The 22891-nt window shown below is 45.5% G+C and overlaps 1 protein-coding gene across 4 annotated transcripts in view; it reads left to right on the forward strand.

Annotated features, from left to right (window-relative positions):
* The window catches only part of MCF2 (MCF.2 cell line derived transforming sequence), a 138436-nt gene that overhangs the window by 52964 nt on the left and 62581 nt on the right, over positions 1–22891 (forward strand). The gene's annotated exons all lie outside the window — the stretch shown is intronic.

Below are 22891 nucleotides of genomic sequence, written 5' to 3' on the forward strand. Positions count from 1 at the left end.
AGCTCTTAACCCAAAACACTCGTAAGTCAAATCAATTTTCCCAATTGAAATGAATGGAAAAGCCATTAATCTGTTCCGGATTGAGAAGCTTTCCCACTGATTTCAATGGGCATGGTGCAGCCCCATTGAAAGCAATAGGATGCTGGAACCCCCGCAGTGATTTTCGGGGAAGAGCCCTTCCCTGAAAATCATCCCTAGCTGTAGTAAAAAAAATAAAAAATATATATACTCACCTGTCTGCCGGGGCTCAGGCGCGTCTAGCCGCCGCTTGTTCTCCCTGTACTGCTCTGAAACTTTTCAGCAGGTGGGGATTAAAAATGCAGGGAGAACAAGCGGCGGCTAGACAAAAGCCCTGCCCCGAAAATCACTGCAGGGGTTGCCGGCAGGCCGTTGCTTTCAGTGAGGCCACCGTTAGCAGCGGTGGCCCCATTGAGAACAAGACTCCTAACCCAAGTTTTGCTCTTAAATCAGAGCAAAAATTTGGGAGAGAGCCTACTCTCAAGTCAAAAAGCTTGTAAGTTGAGGCACTCTTAGCCCAAGGTATCACTGTATATTGTAGAAAACTTGTTTCATTCTGCACTACAATCTCTTTAATCTGTAGAATGTAAAATATGATTAATGGGTATTCCCATGTTAACCAATCATGACTGCCATGGAAATAAACCTGCTATGAGGCAGCAAGGGTAATGTTGAGTAGGGCTGTTGTATGATGCTTCTGTTACTTCCATTCACTTCTATGATAGTTACAGAAATGAGCAGCCCGCTCAAATATTTTCATATGCCTGACCACCCCCAGCAACTGCATACAGCCAGCACAGGGTTGGGGACTCCTTTCTGTAGTTGCTGCTACCAAAGGTTGAAACTCTCATCTATCAGACTTTTATAGAATATCCTGTAGAAATAGATAATAGCAGCCCCAAAATTCTCCATAAAAGCTTCATGCTTTATGTATGACATGAAGAAAAAGGTCCATGGTGCATGCAACCAAGTTTAAAACACCAACAGTTTACATCAGGGGCGTAACTAAAGGCTCAGGGGCCCTGATGCAAAACGTGAGCTGGGGTCCCCCCATCTATCTGTATCTGTACTTTTACCCATACCTAAACCATGGGGCCCCTAAGGCTTCTGGGCCCGGGTGCAACCGCATCCCCTGCACCCTTTATAGTTACTCCCCTGGTTTACATGTTTCAGACTGGAGTCTGGTCCCTACTCATAACAGAGGTATTACATGGAAGGTAAAGTTTTACATAGTATGGCAAGAAAGGGGGAAAGTCAAAAAGCAGAAGGAGGACTGAAAGAACAAGACAAAAAGCAGATAAAGAAAAAGATAAACATAAGGGTTAATAATAATAATTAAAATGAAAAACCTCACATAAGATATTACTATATGCCAAGATTCATAGATGCAATATTAACAAATTCACATCAAATCTGTGTGGTAATTAAAGGGTTTTTTAGGGAAAATACTATTGATGACCTATCCTCTATCCTCAGAACAGGTCATCAATAGTTGATCATCTGGGGTCCATCACTCAGGGGTCAGAGCGGTGCTTGTAACTGCGGGTGTAGCTCTCATTAAAATCAAAATGAGCGGTGCCTGCAATTACAAGTGCCGGCCACTACACAGAGGTCCGAGCAGAGACGTTTGCTGCTTGCTCTTGACTCCTGTGTAATTGCGGTGCTGTCAGCGGGTGCACAATCAGCTGATCGGCTGAGGATTCCAAGTGACGGACCCCAGCTAATCAACTATCGATGACCTAGCCTGAGGATAGGTCAGTAATAGTATTCTCCTTGGAAACCCCTTTAAGTCCCTGCAGGGCCTGCGTCCCCAAATTCAGATTGCGGAAGGCTCACGCATCATGAGGAGTTTTGCCTAATCACCTACTTTAATGAGATCCCTGAACATTTTCTATGCCTTGTACATGTGATAAGCGCAAATCCCTTTTTGTCCTCTGTTATGAGCAAGGACAGGACTCTGGTCTGAAATGCGTAAACTATTGGTGTTTCTATCTTGGCTGCATACACCAGGGATCTTTTCTTCTTGTCACGAATAAGCCATGACATCTTTATGTAGATTTTTGCCTTGCTGATGGAGTTACCTTTGAACTAATGCTCACCTAGAAACTAGTTTTCTTCCCCGCACCCGCTATCACTCCTGAAAGTTCGGATCCCGATCACACTCAAAACTTTACTAAATCTCTACAGTCTTCCCTGTACCCATCTCTCTCCTGCCCCAACCTAGCCGCCACACATTACAACACCACTCTCATACATGTCCTGGATGAAGCGGCAACCCCTGTTCCCCGTGACCCAAATGGGGGGGGGGGGGGTGTGGCTCACACCTCAAACTCGCTTCCTCTGGCAAAGCTCTAGGTGTGCCGAATGGCTGTGGAGAAAGTTGCAAATGTCCGCCAACTTTCTCCACTTTAAATTCATGCTCAGAACCTACAACCTAGTCCTCCACCATGCCAAACAAGTCTATTTCATCTCTCTCATCTCCTCACTATCTCACAACCCTAAATGTCTTTTTGACACTTTTCACTCCCTTCTCAGCCCTAAATTGCGTCCCCCAGTGACGGATCTCCGTGCCAAAGAGCTGGCTGCTAACTTCAAAACGAAAATCAGGGACATCCAGCAGGAAATAACCTCCTAATCCCAGACTAGCCTTGACCCTAGTCTTATCAGTACTGCATCTAGCTCCTGCTGACTGTCTGTACTCAGACCAACGACAGAGGAAGAAGTCTCCAAACTGCTTTCCTCTGCTCGCTCCACCACCTGCGCTAGTGACCCTCTTCCCTCACACCTCCTCCGGTCCCTCTCCCCAGTGGTTATCTCCCATCTCACCACTATCTTTAACCTCTCTCTGACCTCTGGCATTTTCCCCTCATCATTCAAACATGCCATCATATCCCCACTGCTAAAGAAACCAACTCTTGACCCGACTGATGCTGCCAACTACCAACCCATCTCAAATCTTCCCTTCATCTCCAAACTATTAGAACGCCAGGTTTACTCCTGCCTTATAAGCTATCTATCAGAAAACCCTCTTCTTGACCCCCTACAGTCCGACGTCCTCCCTTTACACTCAACAAAAACTGCCCTTACAAAAGTATCAAATGACTACCTGACAGCCAAATTGAGGGGTGACGACTCCCTAATGATCCTCCTCACCCTCTCCGCAGCATTTCACACTGTTGACCACAAACTCCTCCTCAGTATGCTTCACTCCATTGGCCTAAAGGACACTGCTCTCTCCTTGTTCTCCCCCTACCGATCCGACTGCTCATTCAATGTCTCCTTTGCTGGCTCTACCTCCCCTCTTCTTCCCCTTGCTGTTGGGGTCTCCCAGGGCTTGGTCCTCGTTCCCCTTGTCTCCTAGCTATGGGGGTCCCACAGGGCTCGGTTCTCGGCCCCCTCCTCTGCTCCATCTACACAGCCCCTATTAGACAAACCATTAGGAGCTTTCGCTTTCAGAACCATCTGTACGCTGACGACTCCCAGTATACACCTTTTCCTGTGACATCACAGCAACATTGCTCCAGAATGCCACTGACTGTCTGTCCACTGTCTTTAACACTATGTCCTCTCTCTACCTAAAACTGAACCTCTCAAAAACTGACCTACTGGTGTTTCCACCCTCCACTAACCAACCTCATCCTGACATCTCCATCTCAGTGCGTGGCACCATAACTCCCAGCACGATCACTGCCTTGGGATTATATTCAACCCCGATCTCTCCTTCACTCACTATATCCAATCTTTTGCCCGAACATGTCATCTGCACCTCAAGAACATCTCAAGAATACGCCCTTTTCTCACCCTGGGCACACTAAAAATCCTCACTGTTACCCTCCTCCACTCTCGGCTCAATTATTGCAACTCGCTGCTGATCGGCCTTTCCCCACACCAGACATTTTCCCCTCCAATTAAGGCTCATCTTCCTGTCCAGCCGCTACTCGGACACCTCTGCCCTGTGCCAGTCACTGCACTGGCTGCCAGTCAAATACAGAATTCAATTTAAACTCACTACCTTCATCCATAAAGCCCTCCAGAGCACCACACTGCCCTACATTGCCTCCCTCATCTCAAACCACCACCCAGCCTGCGCCCTCCACTCTGCTAACAAAATCAGATTAAGTGCCCCTTTAATTCGAACCTCTCATTCCCACCTCTAAGTTTTCTCCAGAGCAGCACCAGTACTCTAGAACGCATTACCCAAAACTATACAGGCAACCCCTGACATACTAAACTTCAGGTGTGTTCTTAAAACGCAACTCTTCAGGGAGGCATACCACATCTCCTAAACCAAACCCCTCTGTACACCGCCTGATAACATGCTCCCTGTCCTGCTGATTGCAATCCCTGCTAGCCATCATCAACCGCCCCTGCAGTCATACCGATTCAGCCACTATATGGCTTATGTCTGACCATTGTCTATGTGTATAGCATCCCCTCACTCTCCACCCAGCCATACCGGGCACATCTTCAGCCCTTTACCTTCTGCATCACCCCATTATGTGTAGTATGTAAGCTTGTTGGAGCAGGACCCTGCTTCGAGCAGTGATCTGATTCTTCCTTTCTTTCTGGTTGCTTGCAATATCCTGTGGAAATGTCTGAGATGGAAATAACCGGATTAACAAGACGAAGTAGAGAAAAATGTCAAAGTTCTTCCCTTAAAGCATTGAATTCAAAGCTCAAAACCTACACGTCAAACATAAGGCCCGCAGGCTGACTCCAGGCCGCCGCTTCATTTTATGTGGTCTGCTGCACGTAAAAACCTAGATCAGGTTCATATGGAGCGCCATAGAAGCGCAAGATTCCATGCACGCCGCGGCAGAGTTTTTTACCCCTTCCACTTGTCCTCTCTCTGTGACCTCGCTGTTTTTTTTGTTTTTTTTTACACATGTAAAATAGATGAATACACCAATATGCCTAAATACTTCAATGCAAATCAATGGTGTTATATGCTGTCTGCATTACGTTTGTGAGAACACGCCCGTGTGGATGGGCCCCGAACCCTTCTATACAACCACTGTGGCTTTATATCATTGATATATTTTTTCACTGACTTTTTTCAGTTTTATTAGGGGGAAAAAAAGCTAAATAAAAATATTTATTTTTAAAATTAGTATATTTACGCTAAAAAGATGTATAGGAATGGGTTTCTTATTTTGTTTTGGACGTTTTGATATATAATATGTATGGTTTTGGATTACAGGGTGAATATGGCAACGGTTTTGGTTGGTGTCAGCTTTGGGTCATTTTCTTTTTTTATGTATAGATTTTTATTTTATTCTGTAATTTTTTTTCACGTAGCTTTATGACTATTTTTTTACCATCTATGTCCCCCATGATGTCATATAAGACCTCTGGGGGTCATTCATATTGCGTTTTTTTTTTAATTTCACACTTTTCTACTGTAGCTGGGGCATCCATAGGAGCCGCACCAATGGAAGCCCTAGTTGCAGGGAAAAATATCCCCCCGTAGTGACAATAATCACTAACAGAGCTGATCTTGGTCTTCTAGGAGCCTGCAGCTCTGCTGTGACATGTGGTAGCTGGCGGTCATGTGATCACCGGGTTGAATAGGGGAGGTAACACTTCCGCTTTTTCTCTTTAGTATATAGGGCTCATTGTGCACTATGTTGTATGTAACGGAGAAGGCCGGAGTGGTTAAAATATCGTTTTTCCCTTTTTCTCCACATCCTCAGCTGTGTCCGATAGCCGAGGACCCGACCTGCTCCTGCTTGATTGCAGAAGCTTAAAAACTACGCCATACTTCTGCTTTCAGATGGGATTATAACCAAGGACCAAGCCCCGTAAATTTACCACGCTTGGTCCTTAAAGTGTTAATGGGGTTGTACCACAATAGTCTTTTATCACCTATCCATAGGAAATGTAATTAGAGTCTGATTTGTGGGGGTCTCACCACTGAGACTATCAGCAATCCTAAGAATGGGGCCCCCATGTTCCTCTTTCCTCCTCACTGTAGGCTTCCTGCATCCCCCTCAGTGAGGAGGTGAGTGAATGGAGCAGTGGTGATGCAAGTGCTATGCCGCACCATTCATCTTGGGATGTCAGAGATAGCAAAGTGCTTGTACTCAGCTATTTCCATCAGCCCCATTGAAATGAATGTAGACGCCCTGCACATGTGTGACTACAACCCTATCACTGTGGGTGGGTGTAGTCAGCCCAGAGTGATGAGAGATGGGGATACGGGGCCTCTGTTCTTGAGATCAGCGGTGGTCTTTGCAGTGAAACCCCACCAATAGGACTCTAATCATATATCCTATGGGTCGGTGATAAAAGTCAGTTGTGGTACAACCCAATTAAGGGTATATTCACACACAAGGGGAAGTGCTGCAGTTTTTCCACAGTGGAAAATTTTGTGTCAAAATCTGCAGCATTTCTACAGAAGGAACGGCAGCCAGCAGCCATAGAAATCGCAGCACCGCTGGTCCCATCGGATCCATCATTGGTCAACCCTTTTTTGGGATAAGAAGGGAGTTCTGCTTGTTGACCTCCCAAAGGGTTCAACCATCAATGCAACATATTACTGCTCATTATTGACAAAGCTGAGGCAAAATATTAAGGAAAAACATCAAAGAAAGCTCTCCAATGGGGTCATCCTGTTGCATGACAATGCCCCGTCATACACTGCAGGTGCATCAGACTGCTGAAGGGGGTGCCACCCATGGCCTGGCATTCAAGGCTCATGAACACCAGAAATCTTAATATGAATTGTATATTAGTACTGTTATTAACAGTATAGCATATAGCGTAGGGGCCGCCATAGACAAAATACTGCACTGGACACCATTCAAATTATGACTGGTCCTGCACTTACTACCCCTGATGTCTCATATTAATTGCCCAATTTTGTATTAAAACATGTGGGAAAATGTCCCAACATGTCTACAGTAATATTTACCTTGTTCAAGACCCTGACCTGTATTAATATAAGGCTTTATACGCGGTTGTCCCTTCATATGTGACTGATAATTGAGTGAAGAAGTTTCAAAGAGAAATGCTAGGCCTCATTTGCATGGCATGGAGGCTGGATGGCGGCATATGGTGTCCCATATGGCTCTGTATCATATGCCACTATCTAATCCTCTGTGAAGTGATATACGAGTTGCCTATTCTTTGCTAGAATCAATACTTCTAAGCGAGTACATGTGGCATCCAATGTAGCATCATACAGTATAAATAAGTATGAAGAAGAAATAGTGGAATGCCCCATCTGATGCTAAAAGGTTGGAGCTTTTCTCCCACGCTAGAAAATTGTAGGCATACATGTGTACAGTGAAGGCTTCCTGCACATTTATGGGCACCCTATTATGGCTGTGTTCAAGATATAGTGCGACTGTTAGTGTAGTCAATAGAGATGAGCGAGCACCAAAATGCTCGGGTGCTCGTTGCTCGTGTCGAACTTTCCGTAATACTCGAGAACTCGTTTCGAGTAACGAACCCCATTGAAGTCAATGGGCGACTCGAGCATTTTTGTAAGGGAACATCTGAGGCTCCCAGGTCCCACTATTAAGCCAAAATGGGGGCAAGGCACACCTTAGCTAAGCACCACAGTACCTGCAACCAAGGACTATCACTGCCTGCAGGTGACACCGCTGCCTCTTGCTGGCATTGCTGTCCAACCCCCCCCCTCCCGCACGATCCAGCGTCCACAGCGCACCCAAAAGTTTCCCTGCGCAGCATTCAGCTGCCCTCATGCCACACACTCGCTTCATAGCCACACCACCCTCATGTCTATAAGCGCATACTGGATGAGGAGGAACCAGAGGCACACACTGCAGAGGGTTGGCATGGCCAGGCAGCGACCCTCTTTGAAAGTGTGGGCGAAAGCCCACAATGCTGTTGAGAATTGATGATAAATTGACATACGATCATCATTCCAATCCCGTGCCACCTCCGTCACAAAATTGTCAGGAGCCGCAAACGTGGGCATAAAGGGGACTCAGGTGCCAGCCCAGCACTTCTACATATCTCCACAATGCAGCAATACTCTGTGTGGGAAGCACGTGAGCGGGCCCTGGGTCAGGCTCGGTCCCAGCCTCCACCTTGTGTGACCCAAGGTGCCCTGAGTTACATAGCAATTGGAAATCCATGTGTCCCTACACAATTCATTCTGTGTAGGTGTTAGATAGCTCAACACCGCAATAGAGAGTCCTTGAGTTCCTTGAGCTTGTCTATGCTGTCGGTGCACAAAGATGGTATTACACAAGAAGAAATCAGAACGCCCAAACATGGCAAAGTTTCACCCCGCAAAAGACCTCGGCCCACATTTCTACCCTAGTCAGTCAGTGTATTTGTGCCAGACAGGTAAAGCAACACAATGGGAAGTCTTTGTGCACTCACAGCATAGGCGAGCTCAAGGAACTCAAGCATGGTATTACACATGAGGAAATCAGAGTGCCCAAACATGGCAGAGTTTCACCCTACTAAGTGCCTCGGCCTACTTTTCTGCCCTAGTCAGTCAGTGTATTAGTGTCAGACAGGTAAAACACCGCTATGGGAAGTCTTTGAGCACCCACAGCATAGATGAGCCAAAAAAACCCAAGGATAGTATTAAACATGAAGCAATTACAGGGCCCAAACATAGCAGACTTTCACTCCGCTGAGGACCTCGGCCTCTGCCCACACCCTCAGCAATCGTGTACATAAAGCGGACTCCAATGCTAGTTCAGCTGTGAAGGTCTTATTAAATCAGTTATGGTTGCTTTCATCGCTCCAAAGACTGGAGTAACCAGGAAGAAGTTCCACGGGCCAAAACTGGCGCAGTTGCATTTCCCCCAGGACATAGGCCTCTGCCCACACCCTCAGCAATCGTGGGCATAAAGCGGACTCTGATGCTAGTACAGCTGTGAAGGTCTCATTAATGCAGTAACGCTCCTTTTGTTTGGCCCAAACCAGTGTCTCAGATAACTGTGGTAACACGAGAGAAAATACATGTTGCCCAGTGCTGATTCCCTGACCCCAAGCAGGAGGAGGAGGTGGCATTACAAGGCCAAGAAACCATGACCAGGACCCGCTATAGTCTGTGTGGGAAGTATGTGAGCGGGCCCTGGGTCAGGCTCGGTCCCAGCCTCCACCTTATGTGACCCAAGGTGCCGCGAGTTACATAGCAATAGAAAATCCATGTGTTCCCACGCAATTCATTCTGTGTAAGTGTCAGATAGCTCAATCAACACTGCAAGGGGAAAGCCACCTGCACTCTGCACCCTAGCCAAGTCAGTCAGTGTATTTGTGCCAGACAGGTAAAACAGCGCTATGGAAAGTCTTTGTGCACCCACAGGATAGGCGAGCCAAAGGAACCCAAGGAAAGTATTAAACATGAAGCAATTACAGTGCCCAAACATGGCAGACTTTCACTCCGCCGAGGACCTCGGCCTCTGCACACACCCTCTGCAATCATGGGTATAAAGCTGACTCCGATGCTAGTACAGCAGTGAACACCTCATTAATGCAGTAATGCTCCTTTTGTTTGGCCCAAACCAGTGTCTCAGATAACTGTGGTAACACGAGAGAAAATACATGTTTCCCAGTGCTGATCCCATGACCCCAAGCAGGAGGAGGAGGTGGCATTACAAGGCCAAGAAACCATGACCAGGACCTGCTATAGTCTGTGTGGGAAGTATGTGAGCAGGTCCTGGGTCAGGCTCGGTCCCAGCCTCCACCTTGTGTGACCCAAGGTGCCCTGAGTTACATAGCAATGGGAAATCCATGTGTCCCCACACAGATAGCTCAACATCGCAAGGGAAAGTCTTTGAGTTCCTTGGGCTGGCCTATACTGTCAGTGCACAAAGATGTTATTACACAGGAAGAAATCAGAGTGCCCAAACATGAGAGAGTTACACCCCGCCAAGGACCTTGGCCTCGGCCCCCATTTCTGCCGTAGTCAGTGTATTTGTGCCAGATAGGTAAAACACCGCGATGGGAAGTCATAGTGCACCCATAGTATAGGCAGACACCTGTAACATTCCTGTAGCAAAGGTATAGTCAGACCCCAGTAACATTTCAGTAGCAAAGGTATAGGCAGACCCCAGTAACATTTCTGTAGTAAACATAAAGGCAGACCCCTGTAACATTCCTGTAGCAAAGGTATAGGCAGACCCCCTATAAAATTCCTGCTGCAGAAGTATAGGCAGACCCCAGTAACATTTCTGTAGTGCAAGTATAGGCAGACCCCTGTAACATTTCTGTAGCAGAAGTATAGGCAGACCCCTGTAACATTTCTGTAGCAGAAGTATAGGCAGACCCCAGTAACATTTCTGCAGTAAAAGTATAGGCTGACCCCTGTAACATTTCTGTAGCAGAAGTATAGGCAGACCCCAGTAACATTTCTGCAGCAAGAGTATAGGCGAACCCCTGAAACATTGGTGTACCATGAGTGTAGGTGAAGGCCGAATAAATTAGTTACATAACAGTATAAGCGAGGGCCAGAAAAATTGGTGTACCAAGAGTACAAGTGTACCCCTGAAAAATTGCTCGACCGCGAGGGCAGGTGAAAACCATAAATATTTTTTAAAGATACAGCTCGCTGTTACTTAAAGGAGATGTCCCGCGCCGAAACGGGTTTTTTTTTTTTTTTAAACCCCCCGCCCGTTCGGCGCGAGACAACCCCGATGCAGGGGTTAAAAAAACCACCCGCACAGCGCTTACCTGAATCCCGGCGGTCCGGCGTCTTCATACTCACCTGCTGAAGATGGCCGCCGGGATCCTCTGTCTTCGTGGACCGCAGCTCTTCTGTGCGGTCCACTGCCGATTCCAGCCTCCTGATTGGCTGGAATCGGCACGTGACGGGGCGGAGCTACACGGAGCCGCTCTCTGGCACGAGCGGCTCCATAGAAGACTGCTGAAGACCCGGACTGCGCAAGCGCGGCTAATTTGGCCATCGGAGGCCAAAAATTAGTCGGCACCATGGAGACGAGGACGCTAGCAACGGAGCAGGTAAGTAAAAAACTTTTTATAACTTCTGTATGGCTCATAATTAATGCACAATGTATATTACAAAGTGCATTATTATGGCCATACAGAAGTGTATAGACCCACTTGCTGCCTCGGGACAACCCCTTTAATTTGTAACAGAGCCTGGAGGCAGCCCTGTGAAAAAATTGGTTTCTGTTAAAGTATCAATACTTTAGAAACTTTGAAAAATTGTAAAAAAATTATAATCAGAGCCTTTTGGGCCGCAGAAAAATTTGCAGTTCAGCGTGATGACATGATGTTTTAGGAGGAGGTGTAAGAGGAGTAATAATATCCAAGAGTGATTGACAAAGCTAATTCCCCCTTTTTTTTCCGGTGATAGAGAATGATTTTTTCTCCGGTTGCAGCAAAAAGAATCTTTAGGTTCCGCTGCTTTCCGCTGGTGGAGAAGAGAAGTCTGGGGAAATCCAGCCTTTGTTCATCTTTATGAGTGTTAGCATGTCGGCACTGGCAGTTGACGTGTACGCTTATCCGTGATGATATCCCCAGCTACACCAAACTAGCTGCCCGCCAGTACTTGTCCACGTGTCCGTGGTTAAGTGGACCTTCCCAGTAACCGCGTTGGAGAGGGTACGATTAATGTTGCGGGAGATGTGCTGGTGCAGGGCTGGGACGGCACACCAGGAAAAATAGTGGCGACTGGGGACCGAGTAGCACGTTACCGCCGCAGCCATCATGTTTTTGAAAGCCTCCGTTTCCACAAGCCTGTACGGCAGCATCTCCAGGCTGATTAATTTGGCAATGTGCACGTTTAAAGCTTGAGCGTGCGGGTGCGTGGTGGCGTATTTGCACTTTCTCTCCAATGCTTGCGCTAGCAACAGCTGAACGCTGCACTGAGAGACATTGCTGGATGGGGCTGAGGACAGCGGAAGTGAGGGTGTGGGTGCAGACCGGGAGGCGCTCGTGCCTGTGTCCTGAGAGGGGGATTGGATCTGTGTGGCAGGTTGGGGCACAGGGGAAGAGGCAGTGGTGCAACCCGGAGGCGGTGAATGGCCTTCGTCCCACCTTGTGGGGTGCTTGGGCACCATGTGCCTGTGCATGCTGGTGGTGGTGAGGCTGGTAGTGGTGGATCCCCGGCTGATCTTGGTGCGATACAGGTTGCACACCACTGTCATCCGCTCTCTCACTGAAAAACATCCACACCTTGGAACACCTAGCCCTCTGCACAAAGGTTTGCCGCGAGGTGGTGCTTTGGGAAACAGTTGGGGGATTCTTCGCTCTGGCCCTGCCTCTCCCCCTGGCCACCCCACTGCCTCTTCCAACCTGTCCTGCTGCTGCACTTGCCTCCCCCTCTGAAGCCCTGTCCTCAGTAGGCTTAGCAAACCAGGTGGGGTCAGTCACCTCATTGTCCAACTGCTCTTTCTCCAAATTCTCGGACTTATTGCCCTTACTACTACCTCACTGACAGACAACTGTGTCTCATCATCATCCTCACGCACAAAAAACTCTTGAGACAGTTGCCGGAAGTCTACAGCCTCATCACCCGGACTCCGGGAACTTTCCAAAGGTTGGACATCAGTCACGACAAACTCCTCAGGTGAGAGAGGAACCATTTTTTCCCACTCATGGCAGGGACCCGAGAACAGTTCCTGGTTGTCTGCCTGCTCAGAATATGTCATTTTCATGGAGTGAGGAGGCTGGGAGGAAGGAGAAGCAGCAGCCAAAGGATTCAGAGTTGCAGTCCCTGGGCCGGGAGTAGTGGACTGCATAGAAGACTGGGTGGTTGATACACTGCTGGATGCGTTTTCTGCCATCCACGACAGGACCTGCTCACACTGCTCTGTTTGTAATAAAGGTCTACCACGCGGACCCATAAATTGTGATATGAAGCTGGGGACCCCAGAAACTTGCCTCTCTCCTAATCCCGCAGCAGCCGGCTGTGATTCACCTGGACCAGGAACTCGGCCTGTGCCCACACCCTCACCTGGACGCCCGCGTCCACGTCCTCGACCCTTACCCCTACTCCTCATCATGGCGAATTACGAATAGAGCAGGGCCCAATTAAATTACCCCACTGTACAGCACTGACAACTGTGGCTTAATTCACCGCACACAGAGACTTGTAGATAGCAGAGGCTCTATGCTGTGACTTGAAAAAAGTAACCCGCTGGCTTGCGCTGATACCTAGGAGTAATTTACTGCTTGCAGAGACTTGTAGATTATAGAGGCTGTGTGGAGTGGGAGAAGACTCTAAAGCCAGTGGATAGTGCTGGTAACTGCGGCGATCTCAACTCCACCAACGGAAATGGTATTGTGAGATGCTCTGCACAGCGGCAGAGCTGAAATACTTTGCAGTGGCCCCCGGTAATATTACAGAACTGTTTAGCTGTGAGACCGCTGTCTAATTCACTGCAGATACAGAACGGTATAAACGAAGTCGTTCGCAGCAGGCTAGGAGATGTTAGAGAGCAGTTTCACGGTGAGAGCTGGTTGTACGGCACAACAGCCTGAGAATGCTATTACTGACAGGCTGGGAACAGGCCTAGGCCCTAGATGCGTAATACAAAAATGGAAGCACTACAACTCCCAGCCAGCCACAAGTATAATGCATGCGGTCAGATGTAGCCCAACGAAGGAGCTTTGGGGTTTTTGAAGACAGGATCCTACTCTAACACTTTCCCTATATCTGAGAACACTATAGATGAAATGGCCTGCACCGCCCGAGATGAAAACAAAAAAATGGTGCACTACTGCTCCCAGCCAGCCACAACAGTAGTGCACACGGTCAGATGTAGCCCTAAGAAGGATCATTGGGGTTCTTGAAGACAGGATCCTAAGCTAACACTCTTCCTGAATGAGCAGCAGCACTTTCCCTAACCTTTGCCAGCGTGTGTCTGAGGCGAGCCGCGGGTGGGACCGCTTTAGGTACTCGGTGGTCACTTGATCTCGCCAGCCACTCCCTGCTGGGGGGTGGGATAGGGCTGGCACGTCACAGCAGGAAGTGGTAATGCCTTCCCCGCATGTCTATTGGCTAGAAAATGGCGCTAAACATGCGGGGAAGGAAATGCAATTGACTCGAGTACCGCGTGGTGGTCGTCTCGAGTAACGAGCATCTCGAGGACCCTAATGCTCGAACGAGTATCAAGCTCGGACGAGTACGTTCGCTCATCTCTAGTAGTCAACTATTCTATACTTCAGATTTAGCAGAAGCAAACAAAATCCCTTGTCAGATGGACACCAAAGTAGAGTCTGTTTAACTAATGACAGTGAATAGTTACAACTCAATGCCATTTTCAGCACCTGTGGCCAAACCCCAAGACGGAATTCCACACAGTAGTGAAGACGCTGTGTAAGGGCAGCCTAAGAGACTGTCACTTAGTCTAGTACTTATGACTGGTGGTTGGATTCAGATATATAAGCCATTATCATGTTTCTTTTTAATCAATAGGCTTTAATGTTTATTTCATGTTTACAGTATGATAGCTTTACATTGAGGTCTACTCTAATAGGTTGTGAGTACATCAATGATGCATTAGTTCAACAATTACAATGCACAGTCTGCAAGTTTTAGAATAAAGCTATTCATATAGACCAATTGGGTCCTCTGAACCACCAGTCGTCTTAACCCTTTAGTGACCAAGCCTGTTTGAGCCTTAATGCCCAGGCCAAATTTTGGAAATCTGACATGTGTCACTCTAACATAGAACAACTCTGTAAAGGTTTTGCATATCCAGGTGATTCTGATGTTGTTTTTCACAACACATTGTGGTTCATTTAGTAAAAATAGACCAATAGAATTTGGGTATATTTATTAAAAGTGCCAAAATTGGGTAAACTTTGAACATTTTTTTCCCATTTTCAACTGCAATATCTCAAATATGTGCAAACATACTGTACACATTTTTGATGAGATATATATATTTCCGTCTGTTTACTTTATTCTGGAAGCACATTGCAAAAACTTCAGTCTTTTAATCATTTAGGAGATGCACAAATTTAACATTATTAACATTTTGAGGAACATTTTATTCTTCTACACCAAGCCAAGATTGCAAGGGCTTATAGGTATTAGAATGATAGATAACCCAACAAATGACACCATTTTAAAACTACACCCCTGAATGTACTCAGTGAGGGATGGCATGAGTATTTTGACCCCACAGTTAATTTTCAGGAGTTAATGCAATTTAGAGGAGAAAAAATAAAACTTCATATTTTTGCAAACATGTCATTTTAAAAACAGGATTTTTTTCTTTACTGCACATTAAAATAAGGATTTGCACCCCAGAATTGATACCCATGTGTGTCCTGTGTTCAGAAACATACCCATTGTGGCCCTAATCTTCTGTCCATATGCACAACGGGCCCTAACCGAAAGGAGCAGCCGGTGGCTTTTAGAACAGACATTTTGCTTGGAGGCATTTTAGGCCCCATTTCCAACTTGTAGACCCCTTGAGCGACCAAAACGATAGAGAACCCCCATAAATGACCCCATTTTGAAAACTAGACCCCATAACAAATTCATCTAGGGATGTACTGCATATTTTGACCCCACAGTTTTTGAGTAAATGTAAGCAAAGCATAAGGAAAAAAATTACGATTTAAAAAAATTTACGTTTTTGTGGCTATTGTGTAATTTTAAAAACACTTTTTTTTGTACAGCACACATAGGAATGAAGACTTTCAACCCAAAATCGATACCCCTGCTTGTCCTGTGTTCAGAAACATACCCATTGTGGCCCTAACCTTATGTCCGTATACACAACGGGGCCCAAACCAAAAGGAGCATTAAACTACAACAGTTTTTTTACTTTTACGTGGTTGCCATCATCCATTGGTTAACAGTGATGATGTGACTGGGCTCGCTCACCGCAGCCCTCAGTCACTGCTCCAGACTTGTGGCTATCTATAGTAGCCAGGAGAAAAGAGATTTTAAATGTCCTGGGCCCTCCCCAGCTTCTGAAAAAAGGTCCGCGGATAAAATGCATCACACAAAAATTGCAAAGCACAAACTTGCAACGTGTTTTTAACATTAGAAAGTCCCATTGACATTCTCGTTAAAAAAAATGCAGCGATATCGCAGAGTTAAAAAAACACAAGTGGGTAGAATCCCTTAGGTAAGTAATTCCACCTCCTCTCATAGATCGGATCCCTGAAGGGAGGTGAAACTTTTGATTTTTTCTACTTTTACGTGATTGCCATTAGATAACAGCGATCACATGACCAAGAACCAAGGACCGCCTGCTAAAAATCTCCAGGTTTTAATCCCCAGATTAGGCCGCCTGCAGACGGCTGGGTTGGATTTCACTGCGAGAATTCTCGCATCGGGATGCGGCCCCGTGCCCCTGCCGCTCCCGGCATCTTCCGTCTCTGCAATGCGCCGGCTGCTGGCCAGCCCGCGCATGCGCAGAGCAGAGCCGGCCTGTCACTACTGACATTTCTATGTGGACCTCTGCGAGACCCGCACAGAAATAGAACATGTCGCGATTCGTTTTCCATGCGTGTTTTCGCGTTTTGTAATGCAATCCTATGCAAGCGGGCATGGGCGGAAATTCTGCGGGAATTTCCACCCATGTGCTAGGGGCCAAAAAGATTTTTATATTTCGTTGACATATCCAGATGAGGGCTTGCTTCTTGCAGGACCCGTTGTATTCTTTAATCACACTATTCTGAGGAATGTATTGTGTGTTGTATAACTTTTTTTCTTTTTTTTTCCGGCGGGGGGGGGGGGGTTATTTTAAAAAAATAAATAAATAAATAAATAATTTCCGCCATTGCTTTATCCACTTTGTTTTATTTGTGTTCACATTAAAAGCATTTTTAAAAGTAGAATAAAATTCTCTCTCCGTTGCTGCATTACATTTTTATCGACAGAGCTGTATAAGGACTTATTTTTGGCAGGACAATCTCTAACTTTTATTGGTATAACTTTTGGGTTATGAATGACTTTTTGATTAGTTTTTATTCCACTTTTTAGAAAGTAGCATTGGCAAAAAAAAAAACCCCACCAATTCTAGAACTGGTTTCTGAAGGTTTTTTTTTTCCAGTATTCACTGTGTGGCATAAATGACCTTTCTCTTGATTCTGCAGGTTTATATGATTACAGGGATACCAAATTTATATAGTTGAAAAAATGTTTTTACCACTTTTGTTATTTTTTTTAAAGAAAAACGAGTTTACCTTTCCGCCTTTCCGCATTCCAAACTTTTTTTATTTTTCCACCTACGAAACTATGTCTTGTATTTTTGTGGAAAGAGATGTAGTTTTCAATAACACCTTTTTTGGGGGTACATGTAAAATTTTCATTGTTTATTATTGCATTTTTTTGCGAGGTGGACAGAAGAAAAATAGCTATCCCAGCATATTTTTAAACTTCTTTTTTTATGTCTCTCACCTTGTGGGATAAATAGCTAAACATTTTGATTGGTCAGGTCATTTTGAGCACTGCAGTATCTATTGTATGAATTTCTTTTTTTTTTTTTTTTTTTTTTTTAAGTATTTGTGGCAGAAAATGTTTTTTTCCCTTTATTTATAGAACTTTCTTGACACAATTTTGTAGCCTCTCCAGTGGGCTTGAAGATGTTTTCATTTGATCACTAGCATAGCATACTGCATTACTTCTGTAATGCAGTGTACTATGCACAAACTGTCAGCTTATTAGACTCTGCTCGAGTTATTGTCTGATAGGCTGAGCTAAATGGCAGACATGGAGGCCTTGTTTTAGGCCTCCTACTGGCAGGGAAACTCATTTGTATCTCACAATCGTATCATGGGGTGGTTATGGGTTATAGGGGAAGCCCCCTCCTCTGTCACCTGCTTACATGCCATGATCACTATTGATTGCAGCATGGAAAGGATTAAACAGTCAGGAAGAGCCTGACACTGATGTGAGATTCGTGGTCTTGTAATGTTGTGTTGCTTTGCTGGTAGGAGATGGCAATTCCTTGGTGCCAATTGGGTAGATTGTTCAGTGGAACTGGATGAGGTGCCTTAGAGACCTACTGTAGGCCTGAGCTTGTCTGCGAAGGAACTGATCAGTGGGTTGGAAGCTGAGAGGAGTGATAATGTGCCTGAGTAGAAGCTGTGTGGTGGATCTCATGAAGTTGTGATGGGGCCCAGAGGTTTAGAAGTGCCAAATTAGTATGGCATAGCAAAGCCCACGTATCATTACAGAGAGGTAATGGGTGTGCTGGCTGAGGGCAGTGTCCTGTGAACTATTAAGGCCTTGTAGAATTCTTAAGTCCTCAGAGGAATTGAGTCATTAAGACTCTGTGGGCTGTGTGAGACCTTCAACACCTGTGGGAAGCCATAGTAAGGTTAGTGTGGGCTGTGTAAGAACATCAACTCTGATGGCAATAAACAACCTGTTCCTTGTGGGAAATTTCCCCAGGGTCAAAGCGGGACAAAGGGGTGTGGTTAGGGGTGTGGCTTATCATTATGTATTTTGTCTCCGTTGTTATAAAATGTACAGAGCTGATTCAAAAAAAGACAAGGAGCAAATTCGGCAGTTTTTCTGCATCCAAAAAACTGGTAAAATACGTATGTATCCACAGCTGAGTTCTTACTATTCTGTGTTCCCCCTCACCTCCTCCATAGGCTTCTCGTAGTTGACAAGACTGCTGGGAATCAGTCAGCGGGAAGCCTTCAGGGGAGGTGAGGGGGAGCACAGTATGAAATCAATTGCGGATATCAGTACCAATGGTAAAGATTTTGACAGTTTTTTTAGATGCACAATTTACTGCAGACATTCTGCAACATTTCCGCCATGTGGTATGCTGCCATGTGCAGAGTGGCCTCAGTAGTAATAGTGTCCCCTATTCCAGCTCTATCAATAATAGTGACCCCCACAGTAGCCCTAATAGTATTATCGCTCCCCTATACCATACCCAGCAATAATAGTGACCACCACAGTAGCTCCAGTAGAATTAGCACCCTCCTAAACCAGCTCCAGCAATAATAGTGACCCCCACAGTGGTCCGGCAGTAATAGTGCTCCTCTATACCATCCACAACAATAATAGTGACCCCCACAGTAGCCCTAATAGTATTATCGTTCCTCTAAACCAGCTCCAGCAATAATAGTGACCCCCACAGTGGTCCGGTAGTAATAGTGCTCCTCTATACCATCCACAACAATAATAGTGACCCCCACAGTAGCCCTAATAGTATTATCCTTCCTCTATACCAGCTCCAGCAATAATAGGGACCCCCACAGTAGCTCCAGCATATATAGTGACCCCCACAGTGGTCCAGTAGTAATAGTGCTCCCCTATACCAGCCCCAGCAATAATCATAACCCCCACAGTAGCCCCAATAGTATTATCACTCCCTTATACTTGCCCCAGCAATATTAGTGACCTCCACAGTAGCCCCAGTACTAATAGTGACCCCACAGTAGCCCCAGCAATAATAGTGACCCCCCCACAGTAGCCCCAGCAATAATAGTGACCCCACAGTGGTCCAGTAGAAATAGTGCTCTCTTAGACCAGCCCCAGCAATAATAGTAACCCCTACAGTAGCCCCAATAGTATTATCACTCCCTTATTCCAGCCCTAGCAATAATAGTGACCCTAACAGTATCCCCAGCAATAATAGTGACCCCTCACAGTAGCCGCAGTAGTAATAGTGCCCCCCACAGTAGCCCCAGCAATAATAGTGACCCCCACAGTAGCCCCAACAATAATAGTGAGCCACCCACAGTAGCCTCAACAATATTGTACTCCCTTAAGACCCATATACTTACCCTTCTTCCGGTCTTCACAGAGCCACTGCTCATCTCTGCACTGCTGCTGGCGGAAGTCTGTGCACCCACCGCAGTGTCTCCTCCCCTCTCCTCTCTTGCAGAAGCAAGGAGGAGAGCTCAGGGGAGATGATGAGGAAAATCCCCACTTAATATGACTTGGGACTTCTTTCACTTATATGAGATTTAGGACTTCTCTATGTCGGATGAGCTTAAGTCTGTCTCAGAGGGTGCTCTTATTTGAGAAAAAATGTGATTTTCTCGAAAATCCTGTAGATCTCTCAAAAACAGGTTATGTTTTCTATCCTTTATTCGGTGTGCATATTTGTTAATGGTTTCTTGTAGAGCTTTTTTGCTTTGCCCGAACTCTGGATCGCCAGTGAATTTTTTTGCTTGGAGGACCGAATCCTCCAGCGCCTTTTGATTTTTATTTAGCGTAATTTTTTCCTCTTCCAATAGTAAATCTATTAGCTTTAGGGAGAATTGAGTCCTAAATGTCATATAAGTGAAAGAAGTCCCAAATTATTTATTTTAATCTAGTCTAAACTGTGAAGAGCTTAAATATAACTATCAAACTACTGCCCCTGTGAATTAGTTTGAAATGAAAGTAAAGAACAAATAAGCGAGTTAAGATGAATAAAAATATTGGATTAACTTTGTTTCTCCAAATTAAATCTACATTTTTGTCTCTTCACAGTCGCCCCTCTAGCTGATATAGTAGCTTTACACAATCCATTGTATTCAGATATTGTTCAGAGATTTCATCCCAACGTTGTTACAGAAGTTCCCACAAATGTGCTGCACTTGTAGGTTGCTTTGCTTTCACCCTTCTGTCCAGTTCATCTCAAACAAGCTCAATGGGGTTTAAGACTGGAGATTGTACAGGCCATTGCATTCCTTGAAGCCTACTGGCTTCTTCTTGTCTTCTTAAGTAGTTCTGACATAACCTAGAAGTATCTTTTGGATCATTAATGTGCTGTAATATGAGGCCCTGACCAACTATGCCGAATGAAATGGCAAATTAGTCTAATGAGTTCCAGATGTGTTCTTTTTCTACTATGCAGTTACGTGCATCTCCCAGCGTATTTTGCAGGCATTTGCGAATCCCCATTGGCTTCTATTGAGGACTTTGGGTGCGCAAATGCATCGGATCATATAGCATGCTGGGAGTTTTTTCGTGCAACCGAAATGCTCAGCAAAAATACAAGCATGTGAATGAACCCATTGAAATCAATGGCTTCTATTCTCTGCATGTTGTAAATACGCCCGTGTGAAGGCGCCTAATTTATCAGTTGTATACAGAACCTAACACAAAAAACACAAAATGCCTCCATATAGAATCAAATGGCATATAGAGGCAAAGTATGTTGTAATAGACTGCTATGGGTGCGACATTACTGCCCTGGAGGTTGTCTACATCCAGGTACGTCCAGATGGCACAGTCGGGTACTAGTATTGCTTCCCTTAGAAATCCCCAGTATGAGGACATGTGCGTGTGGGAGGTTTGGTCACATTGATTGTAACCTTGAGCCGCGATAAAGCAATGATTGACTGCAGGACAGAGTTCTGATGCCGTCTGCAGTTTCTTCCAGCCGCTGTACATTCGCATTCAATTGTCATTTCCCCCCTATGTTATAACTAAGCCTCCTTCTATTTGTGACGCATTCTATTGTGTGTGATGTCTGTTGGAATAATGCATGTGTAAGGGCTAAGCTTAAGTTATACACTAGTGACAAATGCAGAAACTTATACAATGATTGCTATGCACTATATAGATAGATAGATAGATAGATAGATAGATAGATAGATAGATAGATAGATAGATAGATAGATAGATAGATAGATAGATAGATAGATAGATATTGAGAAAGGTTTGTTAAAAGGACTTAAAGGGAAACTCCACCTACAATAAAACTAATCGCCAGTGAATAGAACTCAAGTTCTCTTCTTCTTTTGGATTGGTAGATGTACAGTACAACCATTTGTGCTTCTGCAAAAGCTTCACTATGGAGGTAAGCACACCTCCCAAGGGGTTCTCAACCAGGAGTCCTAAAGGCAAATCTACCTAGAGGAAGGGAATGCATACAGTCTAACTAGGCAGAAGTCTAGGAAAGTTGGATGATTACTTTTGTGGGCCAATTTGGTGGTTTCCCATCCTTCCTGAAAACAGATAAAACTTAAGGCAGGTGCACATTAGGGTAACTGGTTTGCGCCCGGAGGACTTGTGTATCAGTCTAATCCAATGCTATCCAATATACACATGCATCGGCACATCCTATTTATTGACCATGAAGCAGCAGAAATGGCACTCTAGCTCCCGCCCCGTCCTGCCCACTCCCCTTACCGGCAGCCAACAAGGGGCAGAGAGGGGGTGGGAGTTTAACATGCTGGCTCCCGCCCTGTCCTGCCCCCTCCCTTTTGCCGGCAAGGGACGAGGAGTGGGAGGGAAGGGGGAGGGAGTTTAGCAGAGCTAAACTCTCTCCCCCTGCCTGACGGTATTCCGGGTTGTGGCATATAAGCACTGCAGCCTCGGCCGTCTGAGCGGGTGACATAATCATGCGATTTTCATAAAGGAGTCCTGAGGCTGGTGTCACACAGACGGAAGTGCATTTACGCACACATTTGGACTGCATATTTGTGCAATGGGTGTTGCATATTTGCACGTGTGTGTGTTTTACTATAGTTTTTGCGTGCGAATAAAAAGTGTGCAAATTTCATGTCTTGATATGGAAATGTGATTTTCTGTATTGGAATTCTGCACATAGATTTTGCCCATTGACGGGGCTAAATCTACATGTGGGTCCGCACCAAAAACTGCGATAGAAAGACGCAGATTTTGACATGGTTCTTAAAGGTGGATTTCACAGGGAAAATTCCAGGGTGAATTCCACTGCCTGATCCTACCCTTACAGATGTAATCCACATAGTGCAGAACATTCCCTGTGGATTTCATCCTTCAGTATACAAAGGGCGAAATCTGCAGCAAATTCACAGCATTTCTGCATTGAAATAAGAAACAAAAACTGCACCATTTGGGCAAAAACACACGGTCATATGTGTCACTACAGAGGGAAGTTGCACATGAACAGTTCTTTTATTTCAGGCCATTCAAACTCTGCCCCTCTGAAGAAACCCTTTGGTGCAGTTTTTGTAATTGCAGATTTTGCGCAGGTTTGCTACGGATTTTACACCGTGGAAAATTCCTAGTGAA

Source organism: Eleutherodactylus coqui, chromosome 10, assembly GCF_035609145.1.
Source record: "Eleutherodactylus coqui strain aEleCoq1 chromosome 10, aEleCoq1.hap1, whole genome shotgun sequence".
Taxonomy (NCBI): domain Eukaryota; kingdom Metazoa; phylum Chordata; class Amphibia; order Anura; family Eleutherodactylidae; genus Eleutherodactylus; species Eleutherodactylus coqui.